The sequence below is a fragment of the Gymnoscopelus microlampas genome (genome assembly GCF_963454915.1).
Source record: "Gymnoscopelus microlampas genome assembly, chromosome: 19".
In the NCBI taxonomy this organism is placed as follows: Eukaryota; Metazoa; Chordata; class Actinopteri; order Myctophiformes; family Myctophidae; genus Gymnoscopelus; species Gymnoscopelus microlampas.
Window position 1 is genome coordinate 1,864,254 of NC_139956.1, and position 21,182 is coordinate 1,885,435.

At 39.9% G+C, this 21,182-nt stretch overlaps 1 protein-coding gene across 2 annotated transcripts in view; it reads left to right on the forward strand.

Annotated features, from left to right (window-relative positions):
• Positions 1-2,876: 2,876 nt before the first annotated feature.
• LOC311034846 (uncharacterized protein) overlaps positions 2,877-21,182 on the forward strand; it is a 41,128-nt gene continuing 22,822 nt past the window's right edge. The window contains exons 1-5 of one of the 2 annotated variants that reach the window (XR_014599636.1): positions 2,877-3,081; positions 3,872-4,100; positions 5,477-5,544; positions 6,701-6,817; positions 10,976-12,304. The gene's annotated coding sequence lies outside the window, so the exon portion shown is untranslated. Of the gene's footprint in view, positions 3,082-3,871; positions 4,101-5,476; positions 5,545-6,700; positions 6,842-10,975; positions 12,305-21,182 lie in introns of those variants that run through there. The other variant, XM_084042870.1, reaches the window with a different exon arrangement.

Consider the following 21,182-nt stretch of genomic DNA (forward strand, 5'->3'; position numbering starts at 1 on the left):
CAAGCATTATATTTCAGGTAAATAATGACTGTTAATTAAGGGCTTGATTAAATGTGTTGTGCATAGTATCGTGCAATGAATTATATCAAGCCCTTAACAGTCATTATTTAAGAACATGTGTCTATGGATAAGTGGTTGAGAAACAGTGTTATAAAGGCTTAAGTGTATTTTAGTTCTTATAACTCTAAAGGTCCTTACACACCGGCGAAAATAGCGAATATACGCAAAATTCGGACTCGTTCCGAATAATTAAAAGACGCTTTTTCTCTTCGCTTTTTTCGCTCCATGTACGGAGCCATTGACTTTATAAGGTTTTAAAAAAAAACGCATTATTCGCACGAAAAAATCGCCCCGGTGTGTAACAACCTTAATCATACAGAGTTAAGGTTGTTACACACCGGGGTATGTAAGGACCTTTATAAGCTGATCATAATATATTAGTTTTACATATATATAGGCTGCAGGTTGAGAAAACTCTCAGCACTGAACTCAACAAGATCTGCATCTGGCTCTCCGACAACAAGCTCTCATTACACCTGGGTAAAACTGAATCCATCCTCTTTGGGTCCAACCCTAACCTTAGAAAGGCTGAGAGTTTCACGATCAAAGTGGGTGATAATGTTATCACAAGAAAGGAGGAAATTACCTACCTGGGTTCCATCTTGGAGGCAAACCTCTCAGGTGACAAAAACGCTGAAAAGACGATCAAAAAGGTCCACAAAATAACACGGAGGATGTGGAGGCTTGTTCGTAAAGTCAGTAAAAATACTCTGAAGATTCTTGTAGGGGCCCTCATACAAGGTCATTATGATTATGCATGCACTTCATGGTATCACAACACCTCCAAGGCCCTAAAAACAAGGCTCCAAACATCCCAAAACAAACTTGTAAGGCTACTTCTTGGCCTCAATTACAAAACCCATCTAACCCCTGATCATTTTGCTAGGATTGGATGGCTTAGGGTTGAGGACAGAGTACAGCAACTTGCTATGGGCCTGGTCTTCAAGATACACCACAACATTGGGATCCCCCTGTATTTGTCAAAATACTTCCAAAATGTTAATCAAGTCCATGATCATAACACCAGAGGCAGCTCCACAAACCATGTTCAACCCAGATTTGGCACAACAAAGGGAATGAACTCTTTCTCATGCTATTCATCTAAAATGTGGAATGACCTACCAAAAGGAGTAAAGGAGTGTAAAACCCTACTCACTTTCAAAAATGCCCTAAAGATACACCTTCAGGAGGCTGCAATTCAAAAATGGCCCCTGTCCAAGTCCTAACCTACCCCATGTCCTAACCTAACCTACCCCCCCCCCCCCCCCTCTCTCTTTCTTTTTTTTTTTTTTTACATATTTTTCACTCTTCATACCAGTAACCTGTAAACTGATTGTATGACATTCTGTATAGTAGTGTGTATATCTGTCTGTCTCTTATATGTCATCATGATTTGTGTGCGTGGGGATCTCATCTTAAACAAGCTACGTGCTTAACTGAGCTATCCAGTTTAGTAGACCTTGTATTGCGAATTTGTACTTCCATGTACTGTTATGTACTGTCATGTACTGTTCTCATGTCTTACTAAATAAAGTACATCAATCAATCAATCAATCAATATATTAGGTCACAGGCTGACCTATAGGTCAGCCTGTGACCAGTCAACCCCCGTCCGGACGGACAGACAGACAGACAGACAGACAGACAGACAGACAGACAGACAGACAGACAGGCAGACAGACAGACAGACAGACAGACAGACAGACAGACAGACAGACAGACAGACAGACAGACAGGCAGGCAGGCAGGCAGACAGACAGACAGATAGACAGACAGACAGACAGACAGACAAACTTCTGGTTTAATTGTCAAGGACTCTCAGTGTAAGAATATATTTAATGTAATATTGTTACTATAGAGAAGAAGCTTACAGTCACTTTATAGCGTACACTAGTGTCTGGATTTAAATATCTGACATTGATTTATTTTTTGTTCACTGTTTTATTCCAACATGTAAGAAAGAAAAAAAAACAACAACAAATGTATACTTTGTCAGGATCATAAATAATATAAAGTAAACATGATGTGAACAACATGCACAGATCTACATTTATCCTTCAACTTATTGTTTATCACAGGTTATGAAGCCCTAGCCTGGTTCCAGACGAATCTGCCTTTGCAAAATTGCATGCACTTTAGCCCTCGCAGTGTGTCGTGTGATATTGTCTGGCTACGCGAGGCTAATGAAGCCCCTCATTTATAAAATAAATGTCAAAATAAAATTGAATATAAAATACAAAATAAATAAATATATATAAAAAAGCACCCACTGCCTAAAATAGAACTGTAATAAATGCCTATTCTTTTTTTTGCTCTTAAATGTGACATTTCAATGATGACGAATCAGGAATCAGGAGAGGCCCCGTCGTGCTAAATTGCACCGTGTCACTGTATCAGACCTTTCCTTCTTCAATGTACTCCTTGATCTGAACACGCATGCGCTGTGGTCTATACCTCTATGGTTGTGGTGCAGCGCAGATAACGCATGCGTGGTGGTGTGCCGGTGTAGAAGCCAAGCCCCCCCAGAGCCACGCTGGAACAGTGAAGCTGCCGTCGCCTAGTGGTCAAATCTGAGATTGCAGGACTTCTGCATTGAAAACGCTACTGCGCATGCTTTTACGGTCTGAGAACGCTAGAACGCATGCTCCGTTGGCTCCAACGTTGGAGCCAATCCAGGAAGTAGAGTTAATTCTGGTGTTTCACGCGCTTGTGAGCAACTTTCATTGAAATGACTTGGTGGGGGCGGGGCCGTCCGTTCTCTAGATATATTATAACTCTATGTTGTGACAGTGGAGAATCCAAGATGGCGTCAGACAGACAGCTTGAAGATGTTTGTAGATGTTTGTAGAGAACATTAATGTTTATAACAATAATAATAACAATGAGCTGGTACCAGACTGGACTGGTACTGAAGTCAGCACCCTACAACACCTCTATACTGGTTTATACTGGTTTAATAATTTTTATAATAATAATAATGAGCTGGTACCAGACTGGACTGGTACTGAAGTCAGCACTGGGGTGAGTTCTGACCATAAAACACATTTATACTGGTTTACACTGGTGTAAAGTAACATAAGTACATTTACTCAAGTACTGTACTTATAAGTACAATTTTTTGTATTTCCAATTTTCAGTACTTTTACTTCTACTCCACTACTCTGAGGCAAATATATATATTTTTTACTCCACTACAATTATTTGAAAACATTTCAGTTACTAGTTAATATAATCCCGTACATGGTCTGCCTTGGGACCTCCCTGTGGGATGTGCACCATTAATCTGTTCATTATGTCATTTTAATTTAAAATGTGCTTTAATTCAGACCATGAATTAATTCCAGCCAGTGTTCAATTTAATGTGGGAATCATTTTGAATCTTCTTGACGGTCAAAAACAAAGAAGCACATTCTAATCTGTACCTTTTCCTGAAATAACCTATTCCTGAAATAACCTATTCCTGAAATAACCTATTCCTGAAATAAACTATTCCTGAAATAACCTATTCCTGAAATAATCTATTCCTGGAAGAACCTATTCTTCCTGAAGGACCATTGATAACATTGTTTGTTAATCTAGTGATGTTAATGTAGGCATAGATGACACATGTTAAAGGATATATAGGATCTATAGGTCTAATAACAGTTTGTAAAGTGAGATGTCAGCATTGTATTTCACAAAGCAGCAGGATTAGAACGTTAAGCCAGATCACTGAGTGATATACATCTATAAAACTAAATGTGAAAAACATGAATATGATGTAGTCATGTATGTTGATGATTGCTAATTATATTTCATGTTAACCCTTAAGGGTCACTCCCTGGTGAGCAAGGGGTTAAAACAGCATGCAGGCCAGGATGGCCCCCACCCAACTGAAGACCCTACAGCTGGTGCTAAGGGTCAAAACAGCATGCAGGCCAGGATGGCCCCCACCCAGCTGAAGACCCTACAGCTGGTGCTAAGGGTCAAAACAGCATGCAGGCCAGGATGGCCCCCACCCAGCTGAAGACCCTACAGCTGGTGCTAAGGCACCGTCAGAGGTGAGTCAGGCAGAGATGTCCTGCAGGTACCAACATCTGTCAACAACATGAAGTCTAACTAACCTCTTATTGGCCCTCATTTATCAATGCGCTGTAGAGCAAATAATGGGCGTACGGCCAGATCACCTCAACTTCATCATTTATCAATATATATTTATTATATTTATATATATATATATATATTTATTTATATAATATATCCTGACGTTGAGTTTAGCGTACGGCACACTCACATCTCACGTCTGGTCGGGAGCTGTTGCAGACTTTGGCTGAACCTGTTTGTTCCATTGTAGACCTGCTGAGCAGCATTGTCTGACCGTCTGACAGGCATCTGGACACATGTATCCACTCCAACATATATATATATATATCTACAATAATAAATAATCCCTGTGAAAAGATAACCTTTTATAAACTCATTTAAACAAACTGCTTTAACAGTCATTCGGTTAACCCATTGAGACATGGAATTGTCTCAGTTTTAGATTTGAGCTAAAAAGCATTATTTTACACTTTGGGCTATTCAAAAATAGCAGATCTACAAGCTCATAGCGCGGCACCGAGTGCCGCGCTACGAGCTTGTAGAACCTTGTAGAACCTTAGACCCAAGTACTGGAGGACGGTACTGGGGTGGGGGGGGGGGGGGTACATACGGTTAGACACAAAGCACACTGGGTTGGTCCACATAGCAGCAGTATATAAATGATATACATGAGATTAGACATAAGGTAGGATGTATATGAAGTTAGTTCTCAACAAGGTTCACTTTACCAGGTCAGATCTTTGCACCAAAGTCTGATGACAGGTGGTTGTCATGACTCATTTAGTCTCGCGTCACCAGACTACTATTCCACAATCTCTGAATGCTATATAGAGTCTGGAACTCCACTTCCCGAAAGCTGTGTAACGGAAGTTGTTCAGACCGGAAAAACAATTCGACCAATCACGACGCGGTGCCCGCGGACCTGTAGTCCTAGTGGAAACAGAACCGAGGCGGAAGCATAGTCATAGGAGCGGTAGATTCATGTTATTTGTGCGAGGATTGTTTATCACAGAAAACTGAGAAAGGTATCATGGAATTAACGCCGAAAAAACTGTGAAAGAAGACACTAGTAGACATAAACAATGTTTATGAGATTCTTTGATTCCAGTCGGACTCTGCACAATGCTGAAACGGAAGTGGGTAGGGGAGGGGCATCCGCTTTCCCCTTACACATGATCAGAGCTTCCGAGTCCCAGACTGTATGCCGGAAACATTTGTAAATTGTGGGAGGCAACAGTCTGGCTACGCGAGACTATGACTCATTCAACTGGAGCTGTTGTCAATTTAGCAAGTAATCTCTCTCTCTCTCTCTCTCTCTCTCTCTCTCTCTCAGACTACCATCATGTCAGTAGAATATGATGAAGGTGTTGTGATGGGGACTGATTCCTGTTCTACCACTGGGTAAGAGAGAGAGAGAGAGTGTGTGTGTGCGTGCATCATTGCATCACAGGGGTAGACAGACAGACAGACAGACAGTTTGATGCTCTGTTTACATTTCACATTATGGTTCTTCAGTGTAGACCAGTGGTTTTCAACCACTGGTCCGGGGACCACCAGGGGTCCTTGAGGGGGTTCCAGGGGGTCCCCAGCTAAATGATGGATAGGGACCAAATGGACCCTTATGGGTCTGTAACTCTGAGAGTGTACAAATGGAACCAAATGGACCCTAACGGGTCCATTTGGTTCCATTTGTACACTCTCAGAGTTACATTAACATTGATTTTATAATATAAATTGGGGTCCCAGAGATAGAAATGCCATTAAATGGGGGTCTGTAGCCTCTAAGTCTAATGCATGTTAAAAATCGTCTCTTATTGGGGGTCCCTGGCATATCTTTTCAAATGGGGGTCCCTGGGCTAATGTGTGTCAATTTGGGGGTCCTTGACGCAAAAAAGGTTGAAAACCACAGGTGTAGACGCTCACATCATTATAAAATGACAAACAAATATATTTATTATTTTTTCAATGCTAAAAACTAGAGGTGTAACGATATAGTAACGTAAAATCGATTTAAATGTTCAACGATCTACTATATCGATATGCAAACAGCAAAATGTCGTATTGTTTTGCAATGCAAATAATCTTATCAAATGGTTTTGCAATGCAAATAATAAATTGTATTGATACTAAGTTCTTGTGAATTGTATTTAGCAATTTTAAGAGGAAAAAAGAGAAAGAGGTTTAATTACTTTTCCATTACATATAACTACACCTGGTTTATAGATAAATGTGTGTAATCTCTGTGTTCATGTCAAGGTGTGGGTTTGTCCATAATGTGTTCAAATACAATGTCCATGTATTTGCCAGAGAATCACTGAGTTTACTTATTTATATCCATAATAATATATGTTTCCCTTAAAAAAAAAAGCTGCTCTATCAACACCTTTCAAACAGATCCTTTTTTTTTGCTAAATAGTTACTGTGTGGATGAAATGAATCGTATCGTCATGAATGAACCGATATCGTCCATGTATCGTCTCGTCAACCATGTATCGTATCGCTGTTACAATGTATCTTTACAGCCCTACTAACAACAATGTAATGGTTCTCTCTCTAGGACTAGGTGGTCCTCAGACTAGGTGGTCCTCAGACGAGCCCTCCATGGTCTCCTCCAGTCATCAGGTTCTCCAGACATCTGGTCAGTTCGTTGGTTCTTTGAGCTCCTGCATCGTCCGTGAGTACATCCAGGTGTGTTAATGTAATAGATTACTTATTATCACATACACCCCCGCCTGACTGTAACTGGGTTGTTATTCTAACTATAAATGTATCATTTAAAAAACAGAGTCCACATCACAGTCCAATTGAAATTAGCTTATTTTTCCATGAGAAAACATGCGTTTACATTATTGCCACAAAAACAAAGAACAAACAGTGTGTGTTCATTTAAAGGGAATACAGTTGTGTCACATTGCATCTTGGGAAATCTGGCTTACCAAACTACATGAATGTTCATGTGTTGTTAGACTCTCATATAACTGTAACCACAACATCAGTGTGGATGCTCACACACTTATCATTATAGTTCATATTATAAACTACAGCCTATAGTCCTAGTCTGCTCCAACAAGAACGTATCCATTATGATGCATTCATTCCAGTGGAGTAGATTATCAGCAACCTGCCTCCACCATGGAGGCTGAGTGAGGGTTTGAACAACGTTACAACATACCATTCAATTCAGTCTTTATTCCAGACACACAGGGGGTCCATAGAGTACAGACACATATCACACAATAAACAACAATACATTACAACAAGAAAACATTAAAACATACATATAGAGGCTGACTCTGCAGTGTTTACACAGCCTGGATGAGTACCAGAGACAGTTCTTCCTATAGGATTGACTCTATCCTCTATAAAACTGTTCCTGGACTCATCCAGGAGAGACATGAATCCATACATAGAGTGTCTTTAAGACCTGGAACTGTGTCATTTTTAGATTTGAGCTAAAAAGCATTATTTTACACTTTGGGTCGGTGCCGTGCTATGAGCTTGTAGATCTGCTATTTTTGAAAATTTGTGAAAATGTGTGCAAATCTTTGAATATATATATATTTTTAAAGCGAACATTTTTAACTCAAATCTTTGCTTCTGGGGGTCCCTGGAACAACATATTTTGAGATGGGGGTCCGCGGCCAAATACATATCATTTTGGGGGGTCCTTGACATGAAAAAGTTTGAGCACCACTGATATAGAAACATAGGTTTTTCAGAAAACTGTTGAGATTTAGGAGACGTGTAGAATCGGCTTCAGGTCTCAATGGGTTAAGAGAGCCTCACATGTGTGGATTCTACATGTTACAAACAGGTGACTGACACTATGCCATCTAGGGACCTTAAGTAGTATCCTCAGTGCATCATTGTAGGACACCATAAGCCTTTGCATACTACCCTTAAATGTAGTATGTGCAAAATGCTTTAAAAAGTGCACACTTGACAGGATCAGAACACACAGTGAACCTGTGAAGCAGCATATTGTCCTGAGCATAAAGTATGCAGCACTGTCTAGAGAGATCTCTATCATCATGGAGATTGTCAGTAAAAATGTGGCCAAAGGTACTTGATTTCCTGGCACACAGATAGATGACTGTCACACAGGTGAAAGGCTGGGAAAGATCATTTCTTGTCCTCATGGCTTCTCACTATCATGACACTACTCTTTTTTTGCATTAGAAATTATGTCAGATCATTGCCATAATTTGAGCAGACTTTCAATAGCTGCTGTAACCCTCCACTGTATGGACGACCAGGTCATCAGCGTACATAAGGTGATTGATGATAGTTATCTATATTAATGTTAAATGGTAACAAAACTAAGGCAATGTTGTTCACTCCACGAGTTTGTCCAACCCTCTTAAGCATCTCCACTTTAGATGGCACCCCAATTGAGTGGGTCGATCGCTATAAATACCTCGGGTTCTGGTTGGACAAACATCTAAATTTTAAATTCCATATTGATGCCTTGAGTAAGAAGCTGAAATTTACTCTAAGTTTTTTCTACAGACTGAAGGCTTGTATTGCCTGCACCGCTCGCAAAAAAATTGGTCACTGGTCTGTTTTTGTCCCAACTGGATTATGGTGACAATATTTACAGGTTTGCTTGTGCCTCCACATTGGCCAAGCTGGATCCCCTGTATCATGCTGCACTGAGATTCATAACGAATTCTCCTTTTAGAACTCACCATTGCACGTTGTATGCTGCAGTTGATTGGTCCTCTTTGACTATGCGCAGGCTGCAACATTGGTATCATTTCATTTATAAAGCTATTCTTGGTGAGCTCCCCTACTACATTACCTCCAAATTCAAATTGGTTAGAAATGGCTTAAACCTCAGATCAAATGCTTGGTTACGCTGTGAAGTACCTTCATTTTCATCTGAGGGGGGTAAAAAATGTCTTTCTTTCTTTGGCCCTTGGTCGTGGAATGATCTCCAGACTAAACTCAGATTGGCTGCTCTAATTCCCTTGAGAAGCTTCAAAAGAATCACCTTAGTTTTATTCACAAACAACTGCACCTGTCCGGAGGTTTACTAGCCTAGCGGTAGGTTCTTGGTTATTGGTATTGGTTGTACACTGTGTGTACTACTATTTCTTGTTTGATTATTGGCTTTTTTTCTATTGTGTAAAGTGTATCACTATGAGTTATCTTATGTATTTGTGATGTATCTTGGATGACTATTTTGTTGTTTGTTTTGTATTCGTATGTTAAGCTTAGACTGTGTAATTTTAACGCTGCATCTTGGCCAGTTCCCACTTGAAAAAGAGACTGTGTCTCAACGTGTTTTTACTGGTTAAATAAAGGTTAAATAAAAATAAGAATAAAATTAAGACAGCCCGTATTGCACTTTTTTAATTCAATGGATAGATCATTTATGTAAACGTTGAATAAAACGGGAGACAAAATCCCCTCTTGTCGTACACCATTGCTAACAGAGAAATGGGCAGATGTAACATTACTCCATTTGACCTGCATTTTCTGATTTGCATACCAACACACCAGTATACGTACAATGTGCTTAGGTATGCCTCTATCAAGAAGCTTCTGAAACGGCTTGTAATGGTTAATCCTGTCAAAAGCTCGAGACACATCAATAAAGCATAGGAAGACAGTGTATCAGAGTAGAATTACGGCTACTGTAGCTGGTAATCAGTTCTTTAAGTGCAAAGATGCATAAGTCTGTGCCGTGTTTCTTTTTAAATCCAAACTGGTTATCTGCAGTCAGGACAAACATTTCAAGACGCACAAACATGATTCTTTCCAATACTTTGGAGAGGATGCTGGCCAGAGCGATAGGTCTATAGTTATCAATGCTGTTTAGTTTACCTGCCTTGTCTTTAAGGACAGGCACTAATTGTACAGACATGATTGACTCTGGAAGGACACCATGAACCAAGCCTCCACCAGGAGGACGTAGGGCCTCAGTCCTACTCCTGAACCACTGATACAGACAGTGAGGTGGATCAGCTGACCCTGTTCCATGTAACAAGCTACTGTAGATCTTCTATATGTCAGTGTTTATGAGTCTTATAGCTATTTTGCCTCCATTCCATTTATAGCACTTTGTTATGTATTAGATTAGACCACAGATCCTCACAACTCAGAGAGAGTGCAAATGGAACCAAATGGACCTTTATGTGCACTCTCTCTGAGTTACAGACCTTTTAAAGGGTTAATTTGGTTCCTAACGATCAATCAATTAGCTATAGGGACCCCCTGGAACCCCCTCAAGTACCGCTGGGGGGTCCCCGGACCCCACTGTGAGAACCACAGATGTATAGGGTTTGCACTTTCTCTGCATTGGGTGATGAACTCCCTGTTCTATTGATTTGTGCTCAGAAGGTCTGCCACCTGCTGGTCAGACAGTGTAACAATATACTGCATTCTGAATGCATTCACACTGGAAATATTATTATTGTTACTAAAACTAATGAAATATTATTATTGTTACTAAAACTAATGAAATATTATTGTTACTAAAACTAATGAAATATTATTATAGTTACTAAAACTAATGAAATATTATTATTGTTACTAAAACTAATGAAATATTATTATTGTTACTAAAACTAATGAAATAGTGACTAGAATTAGAGAAAAATTAGAACAAAAACATTGTAGTTAAAGTGATATTTCTTGGTTAAAACAAAACCTTGTATTTTTTATTAAAAGGTTAAAGCTCTATATTGTGATAGTAATAGAGAGTGTGTGTGTGTGTGTGTGTGTGTGTGTGTGTGTGTGTGTGTGTGTGTGTGTGTGTGTGTGTGTGTGTGTGTGTGTGTGTGTGTGTGTGTGTGTGTGTGTGTGTGTGTGTGTGTGTGTGTGTCAGCCTGTGTCTTCCGTGAGGAAGAAGCCCAACAAACCCACGATGAGGCCTTTAAGGAGGGCCTTTCAGGCAAGCTGCAAGTGGAGCCTGCAGTACCACCACGGCCCAAGACACCATCACACCAGAATGAAATGTTTGGAGCGGGGGAGTCTGGTGCAACGCTCAGGTCCTGGACCTGGTGAGACGAAGGAGGAGGCCATCCACAGAGCCTAGTCCCTCCACGTGCCAGAGCCTCTCCTCTCCCCCAGTCCTGGCAGAGTAGTTCCAGAAAAGCGGATTGAGTGTCCCTGTCTTTCTCTAGGGTGCATTTCTCCTTTCCGACATGTCACCTTTCCGACGTTGACGAACCCTATACCTAACCCTAACCCTAACCCTAACCGCACGCGGAAGCCACTAGTCGGAGTGGTGAGATGTCGGAATGGAGAGTGAACACCCTTTCTCTAAGAGGACTGACCGTGGGTACAGTAGCTACTGGGACGTAAGTCTTTCTCTAAGAGGACTGACCGTGGGTACAGTAGCTACTGGGACGTAAGTCGGGGCTTGATCAACCCCGGCTGGGTCACCTGGGTGAGGGTGTATGTTGTTACGAGACCAGAAACACCCTATGACCCCAGGCTACAACACTGATGATACGTCCCAGGTGCATCCATGTGATGTTTTTTTTTCATGTGTGTGTGTGTGATGCAGGTTCTTCAGCTCTCCCTCCACTGTCCTACGCCAGGTGTTCTTGGGTCGGCCTCTCTTACGTTTCCCGTCTGGTGTCCAGTGAAGGGCAGTTTGAGTGATGTTGTCCTGCTCTCTACGGATTACATGTCCTATCCATTTCCACCGCCTTCTTATAAGCATGGTAGCCATGTTGTCCTGTTTACACAGGCTAAGAAGGTGTTGGTTGGAGATGGTTTTGGGCCAGAATATTCGCTGTATTTTCCGTAAGTCTTTGGTGTGGTGTGGTCTCTGTCTGCACCTCCATCATGACAACGCTGCCTAGGTATGTGAAATGATCTGTTGTGTATACACACATTATAGACAGGCTATATTTGTATTGCTGCTACAATGTATGAGGAACCAGAACAACATATTTACTCTCATGTACACAAGATGTAATAAAGAAACCTTAAACATTACAAAATGTCTTTGGCCTACAAATATATAAACTTGTGTCAGAGCAATGAATGGAGGATTCTGATTTCACCTTCCCAGAGTAAAACTTCTTTGGTTCTAAACCCAATACTTCTAATATCTGATAATAATATCTAATAATGTGATCCTGATAGCATTGTGCTGGACACATGCACAGTTACACACTACAGACCAATACCAAAACGTTTGCCCCAAAACACAGTCGCCCCGGGGCAAATCCTCAGTAAAACTATGTCTAACCCTAAACTTATTTCTAACGTTATCCTCAGTAAAAACAAATACAAGAATACAACAACCACTGGTCCGCGAAAAAAAAGGGGGTGAGCGTGTTTTGGGGCGAGTCTTCCTGTTACCCCACCGACGACAACACTGACGGCACCGCGGCTCTGAGTGAACAGATCCTCTCCATGGAGTCATTAAACACCACAAACAACATGGAATACGTTGTTGACACAAACACACTGGAGCCATTTAGAAGCATTTTATAAGAAAACTAACACTATGTTGATTTAACGTTAGTACATGTGTTTTATTGTTGGACATGCGTTCATGGCAGGTTATATTATGGGCTTTTGACATCATCACTTTCCCTTCTTCTTCCCGTTCCGACGCACTTTCACCCCTGGTTAAGAAAAGAGTAAAGTACAGTAGAGTTAAGAGTACAGTAGAGTTATGAGTAGAGTAGAGTAGAGTAAAGAGTAGAGTTAAGAGTAGAGTAGAGAGTAGAGTAGATTAGAATAGAGTAAATTGTGAATTGATGTTCAGAAGCATTTCCCATGAAACCCTAATGGTCTTGGATATTTCATAATATTAGAGATATCTCAATGTGTGATTTATTCAACTGGTTGTCTGTATGTAGAACAGTACAGTATGTTTACAATGATAATATCTAAACATCATAATTATATTGGGTGCATTTCGCCTTTCCGACATGTCGCCTTTCCGACGTTAACGAACCCTATACCTAACCCTAACCCTAAGCCACTTGTCGGAGTGGCGAGATGTCGGAATGGAAGGAGCACCCCAATTATATTATAGTCTCACTAATCACAGATTAATAACTGCATTTTATTTGTAATATCAATGCATGGCTGTAATGACATGTAGACATTTTACTAAATCATCATTTAAGTTATATGAAAAAAACTGACAGCTGCTCTAACCAGTTGGATAATAAAACAGCAGCTATTTGGTCAGATATGATGTTGATTTCAAATGATCTTCAACATGAAGAAACTAATGTTTTCAAACAATTGTAATGCACTCCTTCTAGCATGTCTTAGATGACCCAAGGAACATGTGTGCTAAATTCTATGCTTTTATCCGCCGTGTAACGATTCGGCCATTTTGTTTAGCTTAATCCCCCCCTACTAAAAATGCTGGGTCCACCTCAGCTCATTCTCTCTCACCCATTTCATGTGTTTGTAGCTCTGTCTTTGTAGCCTTGTTTTGTAGTCCTCATTCCATGTGTTTGTAGCTCTGTCTTTGTAGTCTTGTTTTGTAGTCCTCATTTCATGTGTTTGTAGCTCTGTCTTTGTAGTCTTGTTTTGTAGTCCTCATTTCATGTGTTTGTAGCTCTGTCTTTGTAGTCTTGTTTTGTAGTCCTCATTTCATGTGTTTGTAGCTCTGTCTTTGTAGTCTTGTTTTGTAGTCCTCATTTTGAAGCCCAGAGCAGTGTCTGTTCTCCTACTTAGTCATTTGTATACGCTCTGACAGTGTTGTTTTCGTCGACTAAAACTGTGACGAAAAATGTTGGTCGACTCCCTTTTTTCACTGACCAAAACTAAATAAAAACAAAATGAAATCTAAGCTACGATGACTAAAACTAAGACTAAATATATTGACAATTTCGTCAACAAATAAAAACTAGACTAACATGTTAGTGAGGGATCTAGTGGAGAAGAGATCCAGTAGAACTAAAAGACATTTTATGTTTGGTTGCACTCTGAAAATAGCCGATCTACAAGCTCACAACGCGTCACAGCGCGACGCGTTGTGAGCTTGTAGATCTGCTATTTTCAGCATGCAACCGAGTGTAAAATCAGCCATTACGACGCCATCAAGGCACTGCCAACATACATTTTAGTCGACTAAATCAACAGTAGATTTAGTCGACTGTAATCTTCTGACAATTAGTCGTGAAACATTTCAGATTGACTAAAATATGACTAAAACTAAATGGAATTGTATTGAAAAGACTAATGACTAAAACTACATCAAAATGTGTTGTCAAAATCAACACTGTGCTCTGCCTTGGGACAGGAACGACAGAGGCCTCTATACAGGGCCGCATTAACCACGGAACTTAGTGGAACTGGTGTTCCACGGCCCGCAGCCTGCAGGGCCCTGTGAGAATTGTGTATTTAAAGAAAAAATGTTGATTTATATTGGTCAAATAGAACCGAATTAGACCCGAAAAGTTTCGCGCGCGTGCGCAGGTTGTGCACATGCACGCGCACTGGGGGGGCCTTTGATTTTGTGGTGTTCCACGGCCCTGAGGGGTCTTAATGCGGCCCTGCCTCTATACATAGACACCATGTAGGCAGAACCTTTGTTAAGCTCACTAGGTATAGTCAGGGGATATTAGCAGAAAAATGTCCAATCTTGGAATAAATTCCTTACCAAAAAAAATCTTCACCAATGTGTTTGTAAAAGTGTCTAGTAACACATCTCACAAAGACTGAAATACAGTTTCTCTAGGAGAATTTTTGACAGCTGCTGAAAGTTGGGGTACCACCATAACCTTATGCAGGGGGAAAAAATCTAAATTTAATTCTGTTTTAAGTAGCATGTGAGGGGTCAAACTAGGGTGTTTTTATGATTCTGAATCCATTGCAAGCATTTGTTTTGCACCAAAACCACCCCTTGGGCTAAAACAGCCCAATCTCAATGGGCTTTACACAAAAAGTATACCTGGAAAAGGATGGCTATGGCCGTTTTTAGCCCAAGGAGTGGTTTTGGTGCAAAACAAATGCTTGCAATGGATTCAGAATCATAAAAACACCCTAGTTTGACCCCTCACATGCTACTTAAAACTTTAGATTTAATTCTGGGTGGTGGTTACCACTTATGTATTTTTGAACATTGTTTGGTTAGAGTAGTTAGTTAGTCTGTCTTTGTTGTACTACTAGTTAGTTAGTCTGTCTTTGTTTTACTACTAGTTAGTTAGTTAGTTAGTGTGTCTTTGTTGTTGCCTAGCTGCTGCTGTTGTTATCTTGTCAACACCCGTGTCCCTGGTCGTGTCTTGTTTGTGGTTTATTGTATTACTGGTAGTGTCTTGTTTGTGGTTTATTGTATTACTGGTAGTGTCTTGTTTGTGGTTTATTGTATTCCTGGTCGTGTCTTGTTTGTGGTTTATTGTATTCCTGGTAGTGTCTTGTTTGTGGTTTATTGTATTCCTGTGCAGACCTACTGTATATAAATACTAATACCTCAGCAGAAGAGTCAAAGCACTTTGCACCTTTTTACTCTAAACCAGGGGGTCTTCAACGTTTTCAGGCCAAGGACCCCCTAGCTGAGAGAGAGATGAAGCAGGGACCCCCTCCTCTATATTGTATAAAAATTGTGTTTCAGATTTAACTTTTTTTTTTGTTTACTTGGTCTGCTCCCTCTACACCAAACACCTCTTTGCCCCCAAAAAAATAGCCGATCTACAAGCTCACAACGCCTCGCAGCGCGAGGCGTTGTGAGCTTGTAGATCTGCTATTTTTTTGGGCTAAAGTTCTCCTCAGAAAAGGGATGCTAGTGTTCAAGTGGTTAAGGTAAAAAAAAAAAAAAGTCACATCACACAAAGATTTGGCGGACCCCCTGTAGTAACTCTGAGGACCCCCTAGGGGTCCCGGACCCCCTGTTGAAGACCCCCTGCTCTAAACCTTGTATGGTCTTCCCTTATTTACATCTCTTATGCTAAACATCCTGGTGAATATGTTTATGTTGTAAACTTATACCTATAGACCTGAAAGGCTTTGGTAACAGTGTTCTATTATAAGTACAAAATATAGCTGCAAGCAGCGATAATATGGGGCCAGGAGAGAGAAAGAGAAATGATAATTCCTTTAACAGGTCAGTTCATGAAAGTCCTTGCGGTCTTGTTTCCAATGAGTGCCTGTGAGCAATTAGGGGTTAAGAGTCTTGCTCAGGGACAAATTTCATTTCATCGACACATTTGCTGACCTGGCCTGGAATCGTACCTGGGGCAACCAGAGTCTCTGGCTCCCTAGGCGGGCTCACTAACCACTCAGCTATGGCCACCCCTGAGAGAGAGAGAGAGAGAGAGAGAGAGAGAGAGAGAGAGAGAGAGAGAGAGAGAGAGAGAGAGAGAGAGAGAGAGAGAGAGAGAGAGAGAGAGAGAGAGAGAGAGAGAGAGAGAGAGAGAGAGAGAGAGAGAGAGAGAGAGAGAGAGAGAGAGAGAGAGAGAGAGAGAGAGAGAGAGAGAGAGAGAGAGAGAGAGAGAGAGAGAGAGAGAGAGAGAGAGAGAGAGAGAGAGAGAGAGAGAGAGAGAGAGAGAGAGAGAGAGAGAGAGAGAGAGAGAGATAGATAGATAGATAGATAGATAGATAGATAGATAGATAGATAGATAGATAGATAGATAGATAGATAGATAGATAGATAGATAGATAGATACGGAATAGATTGAAGAGACATAGAGAGACAAATGGAATAGATTGAAGAGACATAGAGAGACAAATGGAATAGATTGAAGAGACATAGAGAGACAAATGGAATAGATTGAAGAGAAAGAGACATGGAAACGGAATAGATTGAAGAGAAAGACATGGAAATGGAATAGATTGAAGAGAGAGAGAGAGCGCCATGGAAACGGAATAGATTGAGTCATGTTTTTTGCATTTCAACTTAAATGAGTCTGCATCAAGTGAGGCTTGAACCGGCAACCTTACGGTCATGAAGCACTCTTAGGTAGCTGCAACACTACCTATAGTGCTATATCTTTGTCCAGGCTGATATTGTCTGTTGAGGATCACAAACTCTTGCCTTCTGTCATGACCCAAGCCCCTGTTTCACTAACACTAAGATCACTCGTTCACAAACCATTTACCAATGAAGAAATTGTACATCTCCTCAGAACCAAAATTAGTGAAAGTAGCCGATGTACAAGCTCACAAACCATTAAAAGTTGTCAGATTGTACATTGGCTATTTTCACAATGAAGTATGTTATACATTGAAAAAACATACTCTCATTGCTATCTGAAAAGTTGTGAGATTGTAGATCAGCTGTATGTAAAAAACACTCAATTAAGTATTTCATGTTATCTTTAACAATTGCAGATGTATTCATTGATAGTCATGTTGTGTGAAATGCAACTTAGATGAAGTCTGCACCAAGTGAGGCTTGAACTGGTGACCTTCAGGTTGTGGGGCACACATTTAAGCGAGAAGCCACCAACAGACAAGAACCTGTGAAAGGAGATCACAATGATGATACAGTTTCACGCAAATAGCTGAAAAATCCTGGGTTTAAGTGTTTTTCAAACTGCTCAAGATTGCGGACAATCTAAGGGCGGTGCTTACTGGTCAACGTGATAGATGTGTTCCTCATTAGTCAAGGCACATGTGTAAGCAGGTCTAATGGCTGTCGGCCAAACGAGGCATGACTTTTGCCTGTTTAAAGTTTCAATTTTCAAAAAATTGCTATAGCGCCCCCGTTTGACCAATTGGAGTAAGATTGGTTTCAGTGATATTTGGAATGGCCCTTTACATTTCTGCAAAGTTTCAAAGAATGGTAAGTCTGCATGTATGTGTTAGGGGCAGATGAATAATTGTCATAAAACTGCAATATTCATTGGCTCATTAAAGCTTCATTTTTTCACTTATGGAAGATATTTTGCAAACGTTTTTTGGTATAGGTCCAAAGTTCATGTGTAAAAAGTTTCGTGCAGATTACTCAAAAATCCCAGGAGGAGATAGGTTTTAACTGTTTTTCATATAATTCCAAATGGTGGGAGATCTAAAGGTCAGAGGTCAAAAGTCAGAGTGTGAAAGTTGTTCAGCATGAGGAGACGCATGTGTGCATCGAAGTTTCATGGCTGTAGGTCAAACACGGCATGAGTTGTACCTGTTCAAAGTTGGCATTTTTCAATTGAGTGCTATAGCGCCACCTTTTGACGAAAGATTGTGAGAATTATTTCTTGATCGTTTTTCATGACCATCTATCATATGGCCGAGTTTCATAAAAAGCGACTGCACGGTTCAGCCAGAACTGCCAAAAGTGGCAGAAGAAGAAACGGAAATAATGCGAATAACAATATGGGTCCATGCTGGAAGCCTGGCCCCATAATAAGCTCAAATAACGTGTTAAACTAAACTTAATGCTGGAATCTGTGTTAAGAAGTCAAACATTTTAACTGTTGTACATGTTGTGGTTCTTCTCCACTAGAGGGCCCCGTTGCATCACATTTAGATCTCCAAGTTCAGCTGGCCTGATGTTTCAGTCAGACAGTGAACATCCTGCTGACTGATGTCAAACACTTAGTTGTTTAAAAAGTGTGAATCAGATCAAAATGGATGCAGAAAGAACAGTCCTGCAGACATTAGAAGTCTACACTCTACACTATCAATGGAACATTAAACTGTACTTTTGTTTTGTTCAAATATGGACACTGACAGCAGTGGTGTAAAGTAACTAAGTACATTTACTCAAGTACTGTGCTTAAGTACACTTTTGAGGATTTGTTTTTTTTACTTTACTGGAGTATTTCCTATTTTCAATACTTTTACTTCTACTCCACTACATCTCAGAGGCAAATATTATAATTATACTCCACAAAATGATTTGAAAACTTTAGTTACTTTGTAGATATAAATGATTACATTATAAAACATACATTAACCACTTTAGCCCTGTTTTATACATAGGCTATTTGAAAATAGCAGATCTACAAGGTATCGCGACGCGTTGTGAGCTTGTTGACTGCTATTTTCAAAAGTGTTAGTACTTTTACTTTTGGTACTTTAAGTATATTTTGAAGCCACTACTTTTGTACTTTTACTCAAGTAACATCTTGAACACAGGCCTTTCACTTGTAACAGAGTATTTTTGTATTGTGGTATTGCTACTTTTACTTAAGTAACTTATCTGAGTACTTCCATCTCTGACTGACAGTGAGATCTAACAGCTTTCATCCTGGTGTCTCTATTCAGGGCAGATCTACAAGCTCACTATTTACTGGGTTGAGTGATCTTGTAGATCTGTTATTTCACTATTAAAATGTAAGCATAAGTTTGAACCATTTAAGGGGTTAAAACCAGGAAAAGTAGGGTTTACAGTGAGGAGACGTTGGAGGCGGGGCTGTAAGGTTGCCCATCCAATCAGAAGTTACAAATACTACTGTTATTATCTGTGCTATTGTTCCATTGGCTGAACCTTTGTATTGGGTTGGGCCAGATGCATGTTAGTGGAGGTGAGTCACCAGCAGTCTCATCATGCAGTGACTTGTTGTCACAGCAGAATGTTCTCACACAGACACACTTTCACTGTCCTCTGTTTGGCAGTGTGGAAAAAGTACTTACACGTGTTTTATTTAAGTAAAAGTATCAATACTGCTATATAGAAATACTCCGGAATTCAAAAAAGTACAAAAGTATTGGCATCAAAATGTACTTTAAAGTATCATAACGTCGCCTTGCTAAACTAATGGCCTATGACTGTCATTATCTTTACGTTTTTTCAGGAAAAATAAAAAACTGATCCAAAACAAAACTATATGATATTTCTTAATCATTTCACCCAAAACGTTTATAACAAATTATGAAAATAACACTGTCTGTCAGTTATGCAACATAAGAGATTTAAATAGGTTTAAATAAGATTAAATCTGATTTAGGCCAACAAAATAATGTTAAAAAATGGCCTAAATCAGTAAATAATTTGGCCTAAAACCATGTGACTTAGGCCAAAAAAATGGCCTATTTTGGCCTAAGTCACACTAGGGAGTTAGGCCATTATACTAAAAGGTGAGTGAACAGCATGATCCTTTTCAATTAGGAGATGGACCATTTTACCAGAGGTGGTCAGTGTCATGAGGAGCTGACTTAGGCAAAAATATAATTTTCCTCAAAAAATGACTTAGGCCATTAGTTTAGCAAGGTGAGGATAATAAAGATGTAAGGATGATTATAAAGACGTAAGGCCACAGTGAAGATTATTGACTCAAGTATCATTCATTCTTACACACTGCATGCTGACATATATTCCAAAACCTTGTATTAGGAAGTATTTGTATTTTGACATCAAGATAAAAGCTTGCTTGAAGCTGCAACTAAAAGGCAATACAAGATTAAATATATTAATTAAGATGAGGAAATGAGTTTGCTTCAGATTATGCTCAATTGTACAAAGATGACATTTTGAAATTTACTCCAGAACTGTAATGAAAGACCCCCCCCCCCCCCCCCCCCCAACACAAGATACACTCTTGTTTATCTTTGTACAAATGTAGTTTGTTTATTTCTGAAAAGTTGTCAGTTTAATATTCCTCCACATCACAGACAATAAACACATTCATACTGATTGTCTTTCTCCTGAAGAATGATCTAGAACTGACCCTGAGTGAACACAGGCTGAGGCCTTTTGGTTCAAACAAAAAGGTTTTTGTTAAAAGGTTATACAGGTAAGGTAATAAAGAAGGAATAAAAAAAGAGACAACAACGTATCTACATATTTACACATAGCATATCCATCCAAAATCATGTATGTACATGAGTGATGGCCGTTTTGATGTCCATCAGTGCTTGTCTGTCATAAAGGATTGTATGTCCAACAACATGAGCAAAGAAGGAAACAACTGGATGATGTAACAGCGAAACACAGGCGCACGTCATATCATATGTCATAAAACATCTACTGTACAAGACAAGTAAAAAACAACAAAAACAAAAACCCAATTCTATAAAAATAACACCCTCACATCGTATAGCACCATTAACTGACTTTTACTTTCAGCTGTTGGACGTTGAGTTTGAATCACCTTCAGGGTGTTACTGTACCAGGTAGTAGAGGTACAGTCAAACTGAAGCTGTAGAGACCAATTAATCATATACATATGTACAGC